This window comes from Ranitomeya imitator, chromosome 4 (assembly GCF_032444005.1).
Source record: "Ranitomeya imitator isolate aRanImi1 chromosome 4, aRanImi1.pri, whole genome shotgun sequence".
Taxonomy (NCBI): domain Eukaryota; kingdom Metazoa; phylum Chordata; class Amphibia; order Anura; family Dendrobatidae; genus Ranitomeya; species Ranitomeya imitator.
In genome coordinates, this window is record NC_091285.1 from 243,718,520 (window position 1) to 243,742,378 (window position 23,859).

Consider the following 23,859-nt stretch of genomic DNA (forward strand, 5'->3'; position numbering starts at 1 on the left):
ATTAACAAGTGCTTTACCATACTATAAGGTACCCTGCCATCTTTTTGTGTGTGGTTTTTCCTATGAGATTTTAATCATTCTTATTAAAAGTTATGTTTTAGATCTTTTTGTAATTTGTTGGTTCTCATACTTGATATAAGACCTTATGTCATTTTTTGTGGTTTCCTAAACTGCTGCTAGTACCAACCTATTGCGCATACCAGCAGTGGAACACCATCGCACCACACACACACACTATATGCCATATGCACCACGCACGCACACACTCACACACTCACACACTCACATTCATACTCCCACACTCACACAGCCTCTTGTGCGGCACCACCAGCGGAACACCGTCGCGAACACGCCACCACTAGGATCAGCCGAATGATTCACTGACTGCCGCCATCTTTGTTCAAGAGTAGTGCCTGGCAGTTTTAATGTGACCACCGCTATCTGTCTGCACAAAAATGGCAGCAGTCTGACTAACTGCAACTGAACGAATTACGCGCAGGAGAAGGGAATCATTCAGCTGAAAATGAACTTTTGTTCATGGAAAAAACCCTTTAAAAAGCAAATATCAATGCCATCATGGCTCCTCCTAAAAAGTACACCAATGACAATGAAAAGAAAGCAGCAAAGGCACAAGGTCGAAGACAACAAAGGGCAAATGAGACTCTTGAAGAGCAACAGCATCGCTAGGACAAAACAATGCACATAAGCGTAGGCATCAAGCACATGAGTCCCCTGGTGCAAAAGTCATTAGATTATCACAGGATGTCATTAGGCAACAACAACGCCGCATGCCTGCCCACATCGTAACATTATCGCCCTCCCGATGCGATAGCATCGAGTCTCCATCTAGTCATAACATAATTGTTTTCATACTTCTCTATATGCCTGCCTGATAATAGTCCACAAAAACAGTGCACAGCTCTTAAAAGCAGAACAGTTGTTGGCAAGAGCTGTTAGATTCAATTCGTAAGTAGAATATAAAAAAAAAGAAGCAAACAGAAATTGTTCAGCTCAGCATTCTTGAACTCAGGTTTTGTCTGCCAATGTCTAATTCAATAGATTTTAAAACACACCAAAAGATCCCGCAGCTCACAGTCTATTTTTTCTATACTGCTTTAAACTTTTATCATCCAATGTTTCCTGCTGCTTCATATGAACCACAGCAGGTGTATTAAATTTGTATGACTCGCAAAATGAGGCTGGATTTCTAGCAGCAGTTCAAGTGCATAAAACAATATGTTGCCCCTTAGCCTCTGGCAATGCGTTTCTATTTTTAAGATCAGGTTAAACAAGTTCAAGTCACAGAAATAAATGGTCAGCATAATTACAAGGTGAAAAGTAAAGTCTGCGTTTTATGGATAAATGACCTTTTTTATCCCGGGTAGAACTTTACTTAACACTTTTTATATTACATTTCTGTGCTTAAAAGTCAACGATTAATTAAAGTGTATAATGTAACTGTTCATTGCTACAAAAATGTATTTCAATTTGAAACAAACCTATTTTTTGCAATATACATATATCGAAATATATTTGCCATAAAAAATTGTTTACTTTTCTAAAAGAATATTTTATACTAGATGGCAGCCCGATTCTAAAGAATCGGGAGTCTAGAATCCATATATACTTTATTTATTCAAATGTAAGAATAATACAATTAATAAATAATAGTAAGAAAGAACAAAAATAATAGGCAGTATATGGAGAAAACACCAAACAAAAGTTCAAAATTGGTGTGAAAATGTCACTGAACCACTTCACAACTAAATATATATAGTTTTGGTAAATGGTATTATCATTTTTTTGACGAAATTCGGCAGGAGCTTGAAGAGCAACGTCACTGGGCCCACCTCCACGCAGTAGAAACTTGCTGTGAGGTAAAAATTCAAAAATCACACCAAAATGGCGGGCGGAGTGTGTCACAGTACGGCACGTTTCTGATTGGTTGCTCGCAGCAGGCGGCAACCAATCAGACACTGGACACTGTTGACGTCACTTATCTCCGGACATTAGCTCCGCACATTAGCTCCGGACATTAGCTCCAGACATTAGCTCCGGACAAAGCCACGGAAGTTGGCACAAATTGCAGGAAGTAGTATTCTAGGCAATTAATCTCCGGACATTAGCTCCGGACATTAGCTCCGGACATTAGCTCCGGACAAAGCCACGGAAGTTGGCACAAATTGCAGGAAGCACCGTATATACTCGAGTATAAGCCGAGATTTTCAGCCCATTTTTTTGGGCTGAAAGTCCCCCTCTCGGCTTATACTCGAGTAATATACCCGGGTGTCACCAGGGGAGGGGGAGCGGGGGCTGTGTAATCATACTTACCTGCTCCCAGCGCGGTCCCTGCAGTCCCTGGCTTCTCCAGCGCTGCAGATTCTTCCTGCACTGAGCGGTCACATGGCACCGCTCATTACAGAAATGAATAGGCAGCTCCACCCCCATAGGGGAGGAGCCGCATATTCATTGCTGTAAATGATCGGTGCCATGTGACCGCTCAATTACAGGAAGAAGCTGCAGCGCCGGAGAAGCCAGGGACTGCAGGGACCGCGCCGCAGCAGGTAAGGGGAGCGCAGCGCTATAATTACCTGCTCCTCGCTCCGGTGCGGCTCCGTCTGCAGCGTCCTCTAGCAGTGACGCTCAGGTTAGAGGGCGCTGTGACGTAGTCACTATAAGGAGCACCTATGGGGCCATAAAGGTGCAGAGCATATAAGGGGCACAGCATTATAAGGAGCACCTATGGGGCCATAAAGGTGCAGAGCATATAAGGGGCACAGCATTATAAGGAGCACCTATGGGGCCATAAAGGTGCAGAGCATATAAGGGGCACAGCATTATAAGGAGCACCTATGGGGCCATAAAGGTGCAGAGCATATATGGCGCACAGCATTATAAGGAGCATCTATGGGGCCATAAAGGTGCAGAGCATATATGGGGCACAGCATTATAAGGAGCACCTATGGGGCCATAAAGGTGCAGAGCATAAATGGGGCACAGCATTATAAGGAGCACCTATGGGGCCATAAAGGTGCAGAGCATATATGGGGCACAGCATTATAAGGAGCACCTATGGGGCCATAATCAACGGTGCAGAGCATTCTATATAGCACAGTAGTATATGGAGCATCTATGGGGCAATAATGAACGGTATGGAGCATCTATTTTTATTTTTGAAATTCACCGGTAAATGCTGCATTTTCTACCCTAGGCTTATACTCGAGTCAATAAGTTTTTCCAGTTTTTTGTGGCAAAATTAGGGGGGTCGGCTTATACTCGGGTCGGCTTATACTCGAGTATATACGGTAGTATTCTAGGCAATTACATATTAGATAAGGATTTAAGGTGAATTGCCTTGCTTTACCTTTTTTTGGTGTGTTATATAGAGAGAAATGTTAGAACAATTTGTTTCTTTGAAATAGATGTAATAAAATTAATAAAATGGCACTGAATATTTTGTTGGGTTAACCAATGCATGTTTTAATCCAAATAGACCCATTTTTATTTTTTATTGAACTTTTTTTTATTAAAACAGCGGAAGGTTTTTTGTAATTAACGTTAGAGCTTTAAAGAAGGCTTTGCCATCAAATTAGAAAGAGCTAACCTGTGGTCGGAAATCTAATGGAGCACCTATCTTCACCTTTAACTTCCTCTCAGATTGGAGAATATCTTTGGGGATTGCAATCAGTGGTAACTGGGAGGTGAAGGCGTAGGTTAATGTGTAGCCAGATGTCAGAACCAAAATTCTAAAGTATTGGGAATTAAATGTCAAAAATATCACCATCAGGAAAAAAAAGAAAGAGTTGGGAATAAGAGAATTGGTAGGTCCATTATAACCAAAATATGATTGAACACGAATACGTAATGGAGTATTACAATCATTTGCCTGAGTGCTGTCATCAGTGAGCAGCAACTACATTATATGGCCAACTAATGTGAACAAAGTGGAATTTGAAGCATAATTGTGGTTTCACGAGAACTTGCGGTAGAATGTGTGGGTCTTCCTCTAGCTCATCCCTCGTCTTCACCTTCTCCCCCTCCATAGAACCTTATGAGCAGGAACTACCATCTCTTATCTCAGTGAAGGGAAAATCTGTCTTTACCCCATAAATTGAGAGTGAAAGACTAATATCGAAGGAAAAAGAAGCAGATTTCTTTGACGAATTATATTGCAAAATTGCTTATTTTCACATGTACTATTGATTTATTAAATCAAGACAACAGTTACTGTTTAGCTACTTTTACAAAAAAAATAATAATATGAAAAAGGGTATGTTGCATATGAAAATCCAAAGAGGAAAACTGTTAAAAAAAACTTTTATTAATTCCGGCTAAAATGTATACCGAGGAAAATATATAGTAGACCACAAACACCACCCAAATAAAGTGCTGAAGTGCTAAATAAAAACATAAATTTGTGTCTGGCTCAATATCCCTACAATGTGTTCCAAATTATTATGCAAATTGGATTTAAGTTTCATAAAGATTTAATTTTTTTGTTTTTCAAATAAACTTGTGGACGTTATTGTGTGTCAGGGCTCAATGGATCACTGAAATCAATCTTAAACACATGTGGTAATTAGTTTTCCAGGTGATTCTAATTAAAGGAAAACTACTTAAAATGATGTTCCACATTATTAACCCCTTCGCGACACGCGCCGTACTAGTACTGCGCTGCCGGCACTGCATTAGTGCCAGCAGCAGTACTAGTACGGTGCACCGATCACCGCGGTCTCGCGCTGAGCGCCGCGGTGATCGGGTGCGGGTGTCAGCTGTATATGACAGCTGACACCCCGCAGCAATGCCCACGATCGGCGCTATCGCCGATCGCGGGCATTTAACCCCTCTGATGCCGCTGTCAGTAGTGACAGCGGCATAGAGGGGGATCGCGCAGGGACGGGGGCTCACTGCGCTCTCCCACCGGAGCAACGCAATGAGATCGCGTTGCTCCGGTGACCCGGAAGGAGTCCCCGGATCCAAGATGGCCGCCGGACTCCTTCCGGGTCATGAATTGACCTGGCTAGCCGGCGCCTGCTGAGAGCAGGCGCTGGAAAGCCAGGTAAGCTGCCTGTCAGATCGTTGATCTGACAGTGTGCTATGCACAGTGTCAGATCAACGATCTGATCTAATACAGAGATGTCCCACCCTGGGACAATGTTAGAAAGTAAAAAAAAAAAAAATAGAATGTGTAAAAAAAAATAAAAAAAAATCCCCAAATAAAAAAAAAAAAAACATTTCCCAATAAATCCATTTATTTATGTAAAAAAAAAATAAAAAAATAAATGTACACATATTTGGTATCGCCGCGTCCGTAACGACCCGCTCTATAAAACTATCCCACTAGTTAACCCCTTCAGTGAACACCGCAAAAAAAAAAAAAAAAAAACAAGGCAAAAAACGCTTTATTATCATACAGGCGAACAAAAAGTGGAATAACACGCGATCAAAACGACGGATATAAATAACCATGGTACCGCTGAAAACGTCATCTTGTCCCGCAAAAAAAAAGCCGCCATACAGCATCATCAGCAGAAAAATAAAAAAGTTATAGCTCTCAGAATAATGCGATGCAAAAACAATTATTTTTTTATATAAAATAGTTTTTATTGTGTAAAAGCGCCAAAACATAAAAAAAATTACATAAATGAGGTATCGCTGTAATCGTACTGACCCGAAGAATAAAACTGCTTTATCCATTTTACCACACGTGGAACGGTATAAACGCCTCCCCCAAAAGAAATTCATGAATAGCTGGTTTTTGTTCATTCCGCCTCCCAAAAATCGGAATAAAAAGCGATCAAAAAATGTCATCTGCCCGAAAATGTTACCAATAAAAACGTCAACTCGTCCCGCAAAAAACAAGACCTCATATGTCTCTGTGGGCCAAAATATGGATAAATTATAGCTCTCAAAATGTGGTGATGCAAAAACTATTTTTTGCAATAAAAAGCGTCTTTTAGTGTGTGACAGCTGCCAATCATAAAAATCCGCCAAAAAAACGCTATAAAAGTAAATTAAACCCCCCTTCATCACCCCCTTAGTTAGGGAAAAATAATAAAATGTAAAAAAATGTATTTATTTCCATTTTCCCATTAGTGCTAGGGTTGGGGCTAGGGTTAGGGCTAGGGCTAGGGTTAGGGCTAGGGTTAGGGCTAGGGTTAGGGCTAGGGCTAGGGCTAGGGTTAGGGCTAGGGTTAGGGTTAGGGTTAGGGTTGGGGTTAGGGTTTCAGTTATAATTGGGGGTTTCCACTGTTTAGGCACATCAGGGGCTCTCCAAACGCGACATGGCGTCCGATCTCAATTCCAGCCAATTCTGCTTTGAAAAAGTAAAACAGGGCTCCTTCCCTTCCGAGTTCTCCTGTGTGCCCAAACAGTGGTTCCCCCCAACATATGGGGTATCAGCGTTCTCAGGACAAGTTGGACAACAACTTTTAGGGTCCAATTTGTCCTGTTACCCTTGGGAAAATAAAAACATAGGGGATAAAATATCATTTTCGTGGAAAAAAAAAATATTTTTTATTTTCACGGCTCTGCGTTATAAACTGTAGTGAAACACTTGTTGGTTCAAAGCTCTCACAACACATCTAGATAAGTTCCTTTGGGGGTCTAGTTTCCAATATGGGGTCACTTGTGGGGGGTTTCTACTGTTTAGGTACATCAGGGGCTCTGCAAATGCAACATGACGCCTGCAGACCAATCCATCTAAGTCTGCATTTCAAATGGCGCTCCTTCCCTTTCGAGCTCTGCCGTGCACCCAAACAGTGGTTCCCCCCAACATATGGGGTATCAGCGTTCTCAGGACAAGTTGGACAACAACTTTTGGGGTCCAATTTGTCCTGTTACCCTTGGGAAAATAAAAACATAGGGGATAAAATATCATTTTCGTGGAAAAAAAAATATTTTTTATTTTCACGGCTCTGCGTTATAAACTGTAGTGAAACACTTGTTGGTTCAAAGCTCTCACAACACATCTAGATAAGTTCCTTGGGGGGTCTAGTTTCCAATATGGGGTCACTTGTGGGGGGTTTCTACTGTTTAGGTACATCAGGGGCTCTGCAAATGCAACATGACACCTGCAGTCCATTCCATCTAAGTCTGCATTTCAAACGGTGCTCCTTCCCTTCCGAGCTCTGCCATGCACTCAAACGGTGGTTCCCCCCAACATGTGGGGTATCAGCGTACTCAGGACAAATTGGACAATAACATTTGTGGTCCAATTTCTCCTGTTACCCTTGGGGAAAAAAAATTGCGGGCTAAAACATCATTTTGTGGAAAGAAAAAATGATTTTTTAATTTTCACAATGCTACATTCTAAACTTTAGTGAAACAATTGGGGGTTAAAAGTGCTCACCACACATCTAGATAAGTTCCTTAGGGGGTCTTCTTTCCAAAATGGGGTCACTTGTGGGGGGTTTCCACTGTTAAGGCACGTCAGGGGCTCTCCAAATGCGACATGGCGTCCGATCTCAATTCCAGCCAATTTTGCATTGAAAAGTCAAATGGCACTCCTTCCCTTCCGAGCTCTGCCATGCGCTCAAACAGTGGTTTATCCCCATATATGAAGTATCGACGTACTCAGGACAAATTGCACAACAACTTTTGGGGTCCAATTTATCCTTTTACCCTTGGGAAAATAAAAAATTTGGGGCAAAAAGATCATTTTTTGTGAAAATTAATAAAAAAATTTTTTTTACGGCTCTACATTATAAACTTCTGTGAAGCACTTGGAGGTTCAAAGTGCTCACCACACATCTAGATTAGTTCCTTAGGGGGTCTACTTTCCAAAATGGTGTCACCTGTGGGGGTTTCCACTGTTTAGGCACATCAGGGGCTCTCCAATCGTGACATGGGCTCCGATCTCAATTCCAGCAAATCTTGCATTGAAAAGTCAAATAGCGCTCCTTCCCTTCCGAGCTCTGCCATGTGCCCAAACAGTGGTTTACCCCCACATATGGGGTATCGGCGTACTCAGGACAAATTGTACAACGATTTTTGTGGTCCAATTTCTCCTGTTACCCTTGGTAAAATGAAACAAATTGGACCTGAAGTAAAAATTTTGTGAAAAAAAGTTAAATGTTCAATTTTTTTAAACATTCAAAAAATTCCTGTGAAGCACCTGAAGGGTTAATAAACTTTTTGAATGTGGTTTTGAGTACCTTGAGGGGTGCAGTTTTTAGAATGGTGTCACTTTTGGGCATTTTCTGTCATATAGACCCCTCAAAGTCACTTCAAGTGTGAGGTGGTCCGTAAAAAAATGGTTTAGCAAATTTTGTTGCAAAAATGAGAAATCGCTGGTCAACTTTTAACCCTTATAACGTCCTAACAAAAAAAAATTATGTTTCCAAAATTGTGCTGATGTAAAGCAGACATGTGGGAAATGTTGTTTATTAACTATATTATGTGATATAACTCTCTAATTTAAGGGCATAAAAACTAAGAGTTTGAAAATTGCTAAATTTTCATAATTTCCGACAAATTTTTGTTTTTTTCACAAATAAATGCAAGTCATATCGAAGAAGTTTTACCACTATCATGAAGTACAATATGTCACGAGAAAACAGTGTCAGAATCACCAGGATCCGTTGAAGCGTTTCAGAGTTATAACCTCATAAAGTGACAATGGTCAGAATTGTAAAAATTGGCCCTGTCACTTAGGTGAAAACAGGCTTTGGGGTGAAGGGGTTAAGCAGGCCACAGTTTTTAAGTAACATGGGAAAGGACCTCTCTGCTGCTGAAAAGCATCAACTAGTGCAATGCCTTGGTGAAGGGATGAAAACATGAGATATTTCCCGAAAACTTAAGCGTGATCATCGTACTGTTAAGAGATTTGTGGCTGAATCTGAGCACAGACATGTTTGTGCTGATAAAGGGCAGAATGAGGAAGGTTTCTGCCAGGCAAGTTCATCGGATTAAGAGACCAGTTGCTAAAAAGCCATTACAACCAGCAAACAGATATTTGAAGCTGCTGGTGCCTCTGATTCTGAAGTCCCTCGAATCTCAAGGTGTAGGATCCTTCAAAGGCTTGCTTTGGTTCATAAACCTACTATTCAGCAACCCCTGAACAGTGTTCACAAGCCGAAATGGTTGCAGTGGGCCCAGACATACATGACGACTAATTTTCAAACAGTCTTGTTTACTGATGAGTGTCGAGCAACTCTGGATGGTCCAGATGGATGGAGTAGCAGATGGTTGGTGGAGGCCACAATGTCCCAAGAAGGCTGCGACGTCAGCAAGGAGGTGGATGAGTCATGATTTTGGGCCGGAATCATGGGGAAACAGCTAGTAGGGCCCTTCAAGGTTCCTGAAGGTGTGAAAATGAACTCTGCAAAGTATGTAGAGTTTCTGACTGACAACTTTCTTCCATGGTCTAAAAAGCAGAAAGGTGCCTTCAGGAGCAAAATCATCTTCATGCATGACAATGCACCATCTCATGCTGCAAAGAATACCTCTGAGTCATTGGCTGCTATGGGCATAAAAGGAGATAAATTCATGGTGTGGCCACCATCTTCACCTGACCTCAACCGTACAGAGAACCTTTGGAGTATCATCAAGCAAAAGATCTATGAGGGTGGGAGGCAGTTCACATCAAAACAGCGGCTCCGGGAGGCTATTCTGACTTCATGCAATGAAATACAAACAGAAACTCTCCAAAAACTCACAAGTTCAATGGATGCAAGAATTGTGAAGGTGATATCAAAGAAGGGATCCTATGATAACATGTAACTTGGCCTGTTAGGATGTTTTGGAGTTAAAGGGACACTGTCACCTGAATTTGGAGGGAACAATCTTCAGCCATGGAGGCGGGGTTTTTGGGTTTTTGATTCACCCTTTCCTTACCCTCTGTCCTCCGTAGTACATGCCTGCACAAGGTAATCTTGCCTTGCGCAGGCGTGTACTATGGAGGACAGAGAATGAACTTCAATCCAATATTGCAGCCAGCATGCAGCCAGCAGGTAAGGAAAGGGTGAATCAAAAACCCAAAAACCCCGCCTCCATGGCTGAAGATTGTTCCCTCCAAATTCAGGTGACAGTGTCCCTTTAAATAGCTTTTTTTGTTCAGTGAATGTGACCTCCTAATGCTGCAAATTCCACAAATGAGCATTTTCAGTTCTTTAAAACATATCAAATGTATAGAAATTCTACTGTGCCTAATAATTTGGAACAGTGCATTTTGAGTTTTTATTTATTTTGGAGATTAATTATACTGTTATCATTGGGAGGTTTCTTCAATAAAATTCGATGTATAATCTAACGGGTGATGACTTTTATTAGACTGACTGTCATTTGCACCGCCCATTTAGGAAAATCCGAGAAAAATTACATTTGCATAATAATTTGGAACACAGTGTATTTAGGTAAAGAATTGTAATTTTTATTGGTAAGCATCCAAAATAAATAGACTAGATCTTAGTAGAAGTAGACTTAGTGAAGGTAAGTCTCATGACAATATATACAGTGGGGCAAAAAAGTATTTAGTCAGTCAGCAATAGTGCAAGTTCCACCACTTAAAAAGATGAGAGGCGTCTGTAATTTACATCATAGGTAGACCTCAACTATGGGAGACAAACTGAGAAAAAAAAATCCAGAAAATCACATTGTCTGTTTTTTTAACATTTTATTTGCATATTATGGTGGAAAATAAGTATTTGGTCAGAAACAAAATTTCATCTCAATACTTTGTAATATATCCTTTGTTGGCAATGACAGAGGTCAAACGTTTTCTGTAAGTCTTCACAAGGTTGCCACACACTGTTGTTGGTATGTTGGCCCATTCCTCCATGCAGATCTCCTCTAGAGCAGTGATGTTTTTGGCTTTTCGCTTGGCAACACGGACTTTCAACTCCCTCCAAAGGTTTTCTATAGGGTTGAGATCTGGAGACTGGCTAGGCCACTCCAGGACCTTGAAATGCTTCTTACAAAGCCACTCCTTCGTTGCCCTGGCGGTGTGCTTTGGATCATTGTCATGTTGAAAGACCCAGCCACGTTTCATCTTCAATGCCCTTGCTGATGGAAGGAGGTTTGCACTCAAAATCTCACGATACATGGCCCCATTCATTCTTTCATGTACCCGGATCAGTCGTCCTGGCCCCTTTGCAGAGAAACAGCCCCAAAGCATGATGTTTCCACCACCATGCTTTACAGTAGGTATGGTGTTTGATGGATGCAACTCAGTATTCTTTTTCCTCCAAACACGACAAGTTGTGTTTCTACCAAACAGTTCCAGTTTGGTTTCATCAGACCATAGGACATTCTCCCCAAACTCCTCTGGATCATTCAAATGCTCTCTAGCAAACTTCAGACGGGCCCGGACATGTACTGGCTTAAGCAGTGGGACACGTCTGGCACTGCAGGATCTGAGTCCATGGTGGCGTAGTGTGTTACTTATGGTAGGCCTTGTTACATTGGTCCCAGCTCTCTGCAGTTCATTCACTAGGTCCCCCCGCGTGGTTCTGGGATTTTTGCTCACCGTTCTTGTGATCATTCTGACCCCACGGGGTGGGATTTTGCGTGGAGCCCCAGATCGAGGGAGATTATCAGTGGTCTTGTATGTCTTCCATTTTCTAATTATTGCTCCCACTGTTGATTTCTTCCCTCCAAGCTGGTTGGCTATTGCAGATTCATTCTTCCCAGCCTGGTGCAGGGCTACAATTTTGTTTCTGGTGTCCTTTGACAGCTCTTTGGTCTTCACCATAGTGGAGTTTGGAGTCAGACTGTTTGAGGGTGTGCACAGGTGTCTTTTTATACTGATAACAAGTTTAAACAGGTGCCTTTACTACAGGTAATGAGTGGAGGAAAGAGGAGACTCTTAAAGAAGAAGTTACAGGTCTGTGAGAGCCAGAAATCTTGATTGTTTGTTTCTGACCAAATACTTATTTTCCACCATAATATGCAAAAAAAATGTTAAAAAAACAGACAATGTGATTTTCTGGATTTTTTTTTCTCAGTTTATCTCCCATAGTTGAGGTCTACCTATGATGTAAATTACAGACACCTCTCATCTTTTTAAGTGGTGGAACTTGCACTATTGCTGACTGACTAAATACTTTTTTGCCCCACTGTATATATATATATATATATATGTGTGTGTATATATATATATATATATATATATATATATATATATATATATACAGTGCCTACAAGTAGTATTCAACCCCCTGCAGATTTAGCAGGTTTACACATTTGGAATTAACTTGGCATTGTGACATTTGGACTGTAGATCAGCCTGGAAGTGTGAAATGCACTGCAGCAAAAAAGAATGTTATTTCTTTGTTTATTTTTTTTTTAAATTGTAAAAAGTCTTTTCAGAGGGTCATTTATTATTCAACCCCTCAACCCACCAGAATTCTGTTTGGTTCCCCTAAAGTATTAAGAAGTAGTTCAGGCACAAAGAACAATGAGCTTCGCATGTTTGGATTAATTATCTCTTTTTCCAGCCTTTTCTGACTATTTAAGACCCTCACCAAACTTGTGAACAGCACTCAGACATGGTCAACATGGGAAAGACAAAGGAGCATTCCAAGGCCATCAGAGACAAGATCGTGGAGGGTCACAAGGCTGGCAAGGGGTACAAAACCCTTTCCAAGGAGTTGGGCCTACCTGTCTCCACTGTTGGGAGCATCATCCGGAAGTGGAAGGCTTATGGAACTACTGTTAGCCTTCCACGGCCTGGACAGCCTTTGAAAGTTTCCTCCCGTGCCGAGGCCAGGCTTGTCCGAAGAGTCAAGGCTAACCCAAGGACAACAAGGAAGGAGCTCCGGGAAGATCTCATGGCAGTGGGGACATTGGTTTCAGTCAATACCATAAGTAACGTACTCCACCGCAATGGTCTCCGTTCCAGACGAGCCCGTAAGGTACCTTTACTTTCAAAGCTGTTGTGATAGGCAATTCAGTATCACAATGGACATAGCGGTCAGAGCACATACAGTGATCTGACAATAACCCAAAATAATAGAACGAGCTCTGAGACGTGGGAACTCTGCAGACCGCAATCCCTAATCCTCTCCAAACAACACTAGAGGCAGCCGTGGATTGCGCCTAACTCTGCCTATGCAACTCGGCACAGTCTGAGAAACTAACTAGCCTGAAGATAGAAAATAAGCCTACCTTGCCTCAGAGAAATACCCCAAAGGAAAAGGCAGCCCCCCACATATAATGACTGTGAGTTAAGATGAAAAGACAAACGTAGGGATGAAATAGATTCAGCAAAGTGAGGCCCGACTTTCTTAACAGAGCGAGGATAGGAAAGATAACTTTGCGGTCTACACAAAACCCTAAAGAAAACCACGCAAAGGGGCAAAAAGACCCTCCGTACCGAACTAACGGCACGGAGGTACACCCTTTGCGTCCCAGAGCTTCCAGCAAAACAATTAGACAAGCTGGACAGAAAAAATAGCAAACAAATAGCAAAGAAGAACTTAGCTATGCAGAGCAGCAGGCCACAGGAATGATCCAGGGAAAAACAAGTCCAACACTGGAACATTGACAGGAAGCATGGATCAAAGCATTAGGTGGAGTTAAGTAGAGAAGCACCTAACGACCTCACCAGATCACCTGAGGGAGGAAACTCAGAAGCCGCAGTACCACTTTCCTCCACAAACGGAAGCTCCCAGAGAGAATCAGCCGAAGTACCACTTGTGACCACAGGAGGGAGCTCTGCCACAGAATTCACAACAGTACCCCCCCCTTGAGGAGGGGTCACCGAACCCTCACCAGAGCCCCCAGGCCGACCAGGATGAGCCACATGAAAGGCACGAACAAGATCGGGAGCATGGACATCAGAGGCAAAAACCCAGGAATTATCTTCCTGAGCATAACCCTTCCATTTAACCAGATACTGGAGTTTCCGTCTCAAAACACGAGAATCCAAAATCTTCTCCACAATATACTCCAATTCCCCCTCCACCAAAACCGGGGCAGGAGGGTCAACAGATGGAACCACAGGTGCCACGTATCTCCGCAACAATGACCTATGGAATACGTTATGTATGGAAAAAGAATCTGGGAGGGTCAGACGAAAAGAGACAGGATTAAGAACCTCAGAAATCCTATACGGACCAATGAAACGAGGTTTAAACTTAGGAGAGGAAACCTTCATAGGAATATGACGAGAAGATAACCAAACCAGGTCCCCAACACGAAGTCAGGGACCCACACGGCATCTACGATTAGCAAAACGTTGAGCCTTCTCCTGGGACAAGATCAAATTGTCCACTACATGAGTCCAAATCTGCTGCAACCTGTCCACCACAGTATCCACACCAGGACAGTCCGAAGACTCAACCTGTCCTGAAGAGAAACGAGAATGGAACCCAGAATTGCAGAAAAATGGCAAAACCAAGGTAGCCGAGCTGGCCCGATTATTAAGGGCGAACTCAGTCAAAGGCAAAAAGGACACCCAGTCATCCTGATCGGCAGAAACAAAGCATCTCAGATAGGTTTCCAAGGTCTGATTGGTTCGTTCGGTCTGGCCATTAGTCTGAGGATGGAAAGCCGAGGAAAAAGACAAGTCAATGCCCATCCTACCACAAAAGGCTCGCCAAAACCTCGAAACAAACTGGGAACCTCTGTCAGAAACGATATTCTCTGGAATGCCATGCAAACGAACCACATGCTGGAAGAACAATGGCACCAAATCAGAGGAGGAAGGCAATTTAGACAAGGGTACCAGATGGACCATCTTAGAAATGCGATCACAGACCACCCAAATGACTGACATCTTTTGAGAAACAGGAAGATCTGAAATAAAATCCATAGAGATATGTGTCCAAGGCCTCTTTGGGACCGGCAAGGGCAAAAGCAACCCACTGGCACGAGAACAGCAGGGCTTAGCCCGAGCACAAATCCCACAGGACTGCACAAAAGTACGCACATCCCGCGACAGAGATGGCCACCAAAAGGATCTAGCCACTAACTCTCTGGTACCAAAGATTCCAGGATGACCAGCCAACACCGAACAATGAACCTCAGAGATAACTTTATTCGTCCACCTATCAGGGACAAACAGTTTCTCCGCTGGACAACGATCAGGTTTATTAGCCTGAAATTTTTGCAGCACCCGCCGCAAATCAGGGGAGATGGCAGACACAATTACTCCTTCCTTGAGGATACCCGCCGGCTCAGATAAACCCGGAGAGTCGGGCACAAAACTCCTAGACAGAGCATCCGCCTTCACATTTTTAGAGCCCGGAAGGTACGAAATCACAAAGTCAAAACGGGCAAAAAACAGCGACCAACGAGCTTGTCTAGGATTCAAACGCTTGGCAGACTCGAGATAAGTCAAGTTCTTATGATCAGTCAATACCACCACGCGATGCTTAGCTCCTTCAAGCCAATGACGCCACTCCTCGAATGCCCACTTCATGGCCAGCAACTCTCGATTGCCCACATCATAATTTCGCTCAGCAGGCGAAAACTTCCTGGAAAAAAAAGCGCATGGTTTCATCACTGAGCAATCAGAACCCCTCTGCGACAAAACAGCCCCTGCTCCAATCTCAGAAGCATCAACCTTGACCTGGAACGGAAGAGAAACATCTGGTTGACATAACACAGGGGCAGAAGAAAAACGACGCTTCAACTCTTGAAAAGCTTCCACAGCAGCAGAAGACCAATTGACCAAATCAGCACCCTTCTTGGTCAAATCGGTCAATGGTTTGGCAATACTAGAAAAATTGCAGATGAAGCGACGATAAAAATTAGCAAAGCCCAGGAACTTTTGTAGACTTTTCAGAGATGTCGGCTGAGTCCAATCATGGATGGCTTGGACCTTAACAGGATCCATCTCGATAGTAGAAGGGGAAAAGATGAACCCCAAAAATGAAACCTTCTGCACACCAAAGAGACACTTTGATCCCTTCACAAACAAAGAATTAGCACGCAGGACCTGAAAAACCGTTCTGACCTGCTTCACATGAGACTCCCAATCATCCGAGAAGATCAAAATGTCATCCAAGTACACAATCAGGAATTTATCCAGGTACTCTCGGAAGATGTCATGCATAAAGGACTGAAACACTGATGGAGCATTGGCAAGTCCGAACGGCATCACTAGATACTCAAAATGACCCTCGGGCGTATTAAATGCAGTTTTCCATTCATCGCCTCGCCTGATTCGCACCAGATTATACGCACCACGAAGATCTATCTTGGTGAACCAACTAGCCCCCTTAATCCGAGCAAACAAATCAGATAACAATGGCAAGGGGTACTGAAATTTAACAGTGATCTTATTAAGAAGGCGGTAATCTATACAAGGTCTCAGCGAACCATCCTTCTTGGCTACAAAAAAGAACCCTGCTCCTAATGGCGACGATGACAGGCGAATATGCCCCTTCTCCAGGGATTCCTTCACATAACTGCGCATAGCGGTGTGCTCAGGCACGGATAAATTAAACAGTCGACCTTTTGGGAATTTACTACCAGGAATCAAATTGATAGCACAATCACAATCCCTATGCGGAGGTAGGGCATCGGACTTGGGCTCATCAAATACATCCCGGTAATCAGACAAGAACTCTGGAACCTCAGAAGGGGTGGATGACGAAATTGACAGAAATGGAACATCACCATGTACCCCCTGACAACCCCAGCTGGACACCGACATGGATTTCCAATCCAATACTGGATTATGGGCTTGTAGCCATGACAACCCCAACACGACCACATCATGCAGATTATGCAACACCAGAAAGCGAATAACCTCCTGATGTGCAGGAGCCATGCACATGGTCAGCTGGGTCCAGTATTGAGGCTTATTCTTGGCCAAAGGCGTAGCATCAATTCCTCTCAATGGAATAGGACACTGCAAGGCTCCAAGAAAAACCCACAACACTTAGCATATTCCAAGTCCATCAAATTCAGGGCAGCGCCTGAATCCACAAACGCCATGACAGAATACGATGACAAAGAGCAGATCATGGTAACGGATAGAAGAAATTTTGACTGTACTGTACCAATGGTGGCAGACCTAGCGAACCGCTTAGTGCGCTTAGGACAATCAGAGATAGCATGAGTGGAATCACCACAGTAGAAACACAGCCCATTCAGACGTCTGTGTTCTTGCCGTTCAACTCTGGTCATAGTCCTATCGCACTGCATAGGCTCAGGTTTAATCTCAGGTAATACCGCCAAATGGTGCACAGATTTACGCTCACGCAAGCGTCGACCGATCTGAATGGCCAAAGACATAGACTCACTCAAACCAGCATGCATAGGAAATCCCACCATGACATCCTTAAGGGCTTCAGAGAGACCCTTTCTGAATATAGCTGCCAGCGAAGATTCATTCCATTGAGTGAGCACGGACCACTTTCTAAATTTCTGGCAATATACCTCTATCTCATCCTGAGCCTGACCAAGAGCCAGCAAATTTTTTTCTGCCTGATCCACTGAATTAGGCTCATCGTACAGCAATCCAAGCGCCAGGAAAAACGCATCGATATTACTTAATGCAGGATCTCCTGACGCAAGAGAAAATGCCCAGTCCTGAGGGTCGCCACGCAAAAAAGAAATGACGATCCTAACCTGTTGAACTGGGTCACCAGAGGAGCGAGGTTTCAAAGCCAGAAATAGTTTACAATTATTTTTGAAACTCAGAAATTTAGTTCTATCTCCAAAAAACAAATCTGGAATAGGAATTCTCGGTTCTAACAAAGAATTCTGAACCACAAAATCTTGAATATTTTGAACTCTTGCCGTGAGCTGATCCACACATGAAGACAGACCTTTAATGTCCATTGCTACACCTGTGTCCTGAACCACCCAAATGTCTAGGGGGAAAAAAAAGGCAAAACACAGTGCAAAGAAAAAAAAATGGTCTCAGAACTTCTTTTTTCCCTCTATTGAGAATTATTAGCACTTTTGGCTTCCTGTACTGTTGTGATAGGCAATTCAGTATCACAATGGACATAGCGGTCAGAGCACATACAGTGATCTGACAATAACCCAAAATAATAGAACGAGCTCTGAGACGTGGGAACTCTGCAGACCGCAATCCCTAATCCTCTCCAAACAACACTAGAGGCAGCCGTGGATTGCGCCTAACTCTGCCTATGCAACTCGGCACTGCCTGAGAAACTAACTAGCCTGAAGATAGAAAATAAGCCTACCTTGCCTCAGAGAAATACCCCAAAGGAAAAGGCAGCCCCCCACATATAATGACTGTGAGTTAAGATGAAAAGACAAACGTAGGGATGAAATAGATTCAGCAAAATGAGGCCCGACTTTCTTAACAGAGCGAGGACAGGAAAGATAACTTTGCGGTCTACACAAAACCCTAAAGAAAACCACGCAAAGGGGCAAAAAGACCCTCCGTACCGAACTAACGGCACGGAGGTACACCCTTTGCGTCCCAGAGCTTCCAGCAAAACAATTAGACAAGCTGGACAGAAAAAATAGCAAACAAATAGCAAAGAAGAACTTAGCTATGCAGAGCAGCAGGCCACAGGAATGATCCAGGGAAAAACAAGTCCAACACTGGAACATTGACAGGAAGCATGGATCAAAGCATTAGGTGGAGTTAAGTAGAGAAGCACCTAACGACCTCACCAGATCACCTGAGGGAGGAAACTCAGAAGCCGCAGTACCACTTTCCTCCACAAACGGAAGCTCCCAGAGAGAATCAGCCGAAGTACCACTTGTGACCACAGGAGGGAGCTCTGCCACAGAATTCACAACACAAAGCATCATGTCAAGGCTCGTCTACAGTTTGCTCATGATCACTTGGAGGACTCTGAGACTGACTGGTTCAAGGTTCTCTGGTCTGATGAGACCAAGATCGAGATCTTTGGTGCCACCAAACACTTGACGTTTGGAGACTGGATGGCACTGCATACGACCCCAAGAATACCATCCCTACAGTCAAGCATGGTGGTGGCAGCATCATGCTGTGGTGCTGTTTCTCAGCCAAGGGGCCTGGCCATCTGGTCCGCATCCATGGGAAGATGGATAGCACGGCCTACCTGGAGATTTTGGCCAAGAACCTCCGCTCCTCCATCAAGGATCTTAAGATGGGTCGTCATTTCATCTTCCAACAAGACAACGACCCAAAGCACACAGCCAAGAAAACCAAGGCCTGGTTCAAGAGGCAAAAAAATCAAGGTGTTGCAGTGGCCTAGTCAGTCTCCTGACCTTAACCCAATTGAAAACTTGTGGAAGGAGCTCAAGATTAAAGTCCACATGAGACACCCAAAGAACCTAGATAACTTGGAGAAGATCTGCATGGAGGAGTGGGCCAAGATAACTCCAGAGACCTGTGCCGGCCTGATCAGGTCTTATAAAAGACGATTATTAGCTGTAATTGCAAACAAAGGTTATTCCACAAAATATTAAACCTAGGGGTTGAATAATAATTGACCCACACTTTTATGTTTAAAATTTATAAAAATTTAACTGAACAACAAAACTTTTTGGTTTGTAAGATTTATGCATCTGTTAGTAAATCCTGCTCTTGTTTGAAGTTTGAAGGCTCTAACTTATTTGCATCTTATTAAACCTGCTAAATCTGCAGGGGGTTGAATACTACTTGTAGGCACTGTATATATACATGTATATATATATATATAGTACAGACCAAAAGTTTGGACACACCCTCTCAATTTTTCTGTATTTTCATGACTATGAAAATTGTAAATTCACACTGAAGGCATCAAAACTATGAATTAACATGTGGAATTATATACTTAACAAAAGAGTATGAAACAACTGAAAATATGTCTTATATCCTAGGTTCTTCAAAGTAGCCACCTTTTGCTTTGATGGCTGCTTTGTACACTCTTGGCATTCTCTTGATGAGCTTCAAGAGGTAGTCACCGTGAATGGTTTTCACTTCACAGGTGTGCCCTGTCAGGTTTAATAAGTGGGATTTCTTGCCTTATAAATGGGCTTGGGACCATCAGTTGTGTTGTGCAGAAGTCTGGTGGATACACAGCTGATAGTCCTACTGAATAGACTGTTAGAATTTGTATTATGGCAAGAAAAAAGCAGCTAAGTAAAGAAAAACAAGTGGCCATCATTACTTTAAAAGGGAGTGTGCCGTGATTTTAGTTTTTGTATTAATAATTATTGATTATATAATCAATTATTTTTAATACAAAAGTAAATGTACTACTTTCATACTTTTTTATTTATTCATTTTTACTTTTACCACTGGAGGCCGCCATTTTCATTAGTGTGGGTGTAAGTGTCTGGGCACGACGGCAGCCATGGGCATAGGAGCCAACGGTCGGACTCCGACCGCATCTTTCATTGAAGCTGCTTCTCCTGCCTCTCAGCTGTGACTTGGGTACGCCCACTGGGCTGCTACGTCACAGCTGTGAGAGGAGATCGCGGCCATTTTGTTGTTTATTTTCCTCTGTCATCGCACACACAGCTCAGTGTGTGCGATGGCAGGAGCTGCCAGGGAGAAGCTGCTGCTGGGAAGCGAGGGTCCAAGGTAAGTATCTGCAGCGAGGAGCAGTGATTGCAGCCTGTACTTAGTATTACAGCACAGGCTGCAATCACTGCTCACTGTCGACCTGTTCAGAGCAGGGAGATCGTCACACTGCTCTGCCCTGAGCATGATTTAGCACTTCCTGGGAGAAGACTGAAGGTAAGTACAGAGTTTTTATTTTCTTATGCATATACCACTGCTACCAGCCCCTATATACCACCTCCTACTGCTACCAGCCCCTATACACCACTGCTACCTGTCCCTATATACCATTTACCACTGCTACCAGCCCCTATATACCACCTACCACTGCTACCAGCCTTTATATACCACCTACCACTGCTACCAGCCTTTATATACCACCTACCACTGCTACCAGCCCCTATATACTACGCTACCTGCCCCTATATACCACCTACCACTGCTACCAGCCCCTATATACCACTGCTACCTGCCCCTATATACTACCTACCACTGCTACCAGCCACTATATACCACTGCTACCTGCCCCTATATACCACCTACCACTGCTACCAGCCCCTATATACCACCTACCACTGCTTCCAGCCCCTATATACCACCTACCACTGCTACCAGCCCCTATATACCACTGCTACCTGCCCCTATATACCACCTACCACTGCTTCCAGCCCCTATATACCACCTACCACTGCTACCAGCCCCTATATACCACTTACCACTGCTACCAGCCCCTATATACCACTTACCACTGCTACCTGCCTCTATATACCATCTACCACTGCTACCTCTGTCCTGTGTAGATAATCTAGTCCTGTGTAGCTAATCCTGTCCTGTGTACAGTATCACACAAGATAGGATTAGATACACGACTCAGCACAGTATCACAGAGGACAGGATTTGATACACAGCTCAGCAGTCAGTATCTAATCCTCTCCTATGCACTCCTCTCCTCCCTGCGTGTCTTTCCCCATTGTGGCTTATTATTTTTGTTGTGGGAGATGAGGGAGTCGAGGATTATGCGTTCGGTATGGTTTAAAAAAGATTAATAAAGGACTTTATTCTGGCCGAGTCTTTATTTACAATATATGAGAGATCTATGTGGTAGCATTATGGGTGATCTATATGGCGGTATTATGTGAGAAGCATATGGTGGTATGGGAGAACACTGGCGGCATTATGTGTGATCTATGTGGTGGTATGTGTGATCTATATGGAGGTGTTATGTGAGAACTATATAACAGTATTATGTGGGATCTATATGGTGGTATTATCTTCAGAAAGGGGACCCATTCTATGGTGGTTCTGGCTGATCACCTGCACACGGGCCTGGGGTCATAGAGGGGGCAACAGGACCTACGTTAGGTGCAGTCAGGGGAGGGCTGGTGAGGCAGCTGAAGAGAGGGGCTCATTTTTATCGTTACTATATGGCTACATTTCCTCCTGCTTCCCAGTGTAACCCTGTACTGCGCCTGTCGCCTCGCTTTCACACATCGCCAGGACAGGATCTGAGGAGGGGAATGGGGTCTTTGCATGCAATGTCTGGATCAGAACAGGCCATCAATCAGCAGAAATGTTTCCTGGATTTCTGTGGAGCAGACGGTCCATCCATGTGTATAAAAGACAGCGCCATATATACAATCCCTGGCTGCTCCGCGCACCAAACAGGGGGCCCCTATAGACCAGCACACTGCTCTCCTGAAATACTCTGTGCTGCTGTCACCCTGCTCCCTCCACCACATATCTCCCAGAATCCTTGCTGCATGTCATCCTCGGTGACTGTCTACTTGTCAGTATAAGGCTGCTTTCACACTAGCGTCGGTACGGGCCCGTCGCAGTGCGTCGGGCCGATGTACCGACGCATGCTGTGAAAGAAATGTCCGACGTGGGCAGCGGAAGCAGTCTTACGATGCTTCCACTGCCCCATTGTAAGGTCTGGGGAGGATGGGGAGGAGTTTCGGCCGTGCATGCGCGGTCGAAAATGGCGGACTCGACGCACAAACAAACGTTACATGTAACTTTTTTGTGGCGGCGGTCCACCAAAACATGATGCAACCGTCGCACAACAGTTGCGACGTGTGGCAATACGTCGCAATGCGTCAGTAATGTTAGTCTATGGGGAAAAAATGCATCCTGCAGACAACTTTGCAGGATGTGTTTTTTCTCCTGAACGACGCATTGCAACGTACGTATAGCCAACAACGCTAGTGTGAAAGTAGCCTAAGGCTGCCGTCCACTAGCAGTATTTGGTCAGTATTTTACCTCAGTATTTGTAAGCCAAAACCAGGAGTGGGTGATAAATACAGAAGTGGTGCACATGTTTCTATTATACTTTTCCTCTATTTGTTCCACTGCTGGTTTTGGCTTACAAATACTGAGGTAAAATACTGAACAAATACTGATAGTGTGACGGCAGCCATACTCTGCAGTCACCAACAAAATGGCTGCTCATTGGGTTCCTGAATATCATCCTCTCTAATCCCTTAGCAAACACCCAGGAGGGGAGGAGAGGAGACATCACACACGTCAGCAGACTCCGCCCATAATTACTGCAGTGCAGTAATGTGAGCTACTTGTACACTAGGTTTTTCTGAAATTTCAGCAGCTGCTCCCCCTAGTGTTTAAAAGTGGAAATTCCAAAGCTTTTCAAATTATTTTTCATATTTTACTAAATGATACACAAATGATAATTTTTTTTAAGAAAATGTAATCATTAATTCTTTACATTTTTACAATTTCTGAAAAAAAATTTTTTTGATGGCACCTTCCCTTTAAGAAATGAAGGTCAGTCAGTCAGAAAAATTGAGCAAACTTTGAAAGTGTCCCCAAGTGCAGTGGCAAAAACCATTAAGTGCTACAAAGAAACTGGCTCACATGAGGACCGCCCCAGGAAAGGAAGACCAAGACTCACCTCTGCTTCTGAGGATAAGTTTATCCGAGTCACCAGCCTCAGAAATCACAGAAATCAGCAGCTCAGATTAGAGACCAGGTCAATGCCACACAGAGTTCTAGCAGCAGACACATCTCTACAACAACTATTAAGAGGAGACTTTGTGCAGCAGGCCTTCATGGTAAAATAGCTGCTAGGAAACCACTGCTAAAGACAGGCAACAAGAAGAAGAGACTTGTTTGGGCTACAGAACACAAGGAATGAACATTAGACCAGTGGAAATCTGTGCTTTGGTCTGATGAGTCCAAATTTGAGATCTTTGGTTCCAACCACCGTGTCTTTGTGCGACACAGAAAATGTGAACGGATGGACTCTACATGCCTGGTTCCCACCGTGAAGCATGGAGGAGGAGGTGTGATGGTGTGGGGATGCTTTGCTGGTGACACTGTTGGGGATTTATTCAAAATTGAAGGCATACTGAACCAGCATGGCTACCACAGCATCTTGCAGTGACATGCTATTCCATCCGGTTTGCGTTTAGTTGGACCATCATTTATTTTTC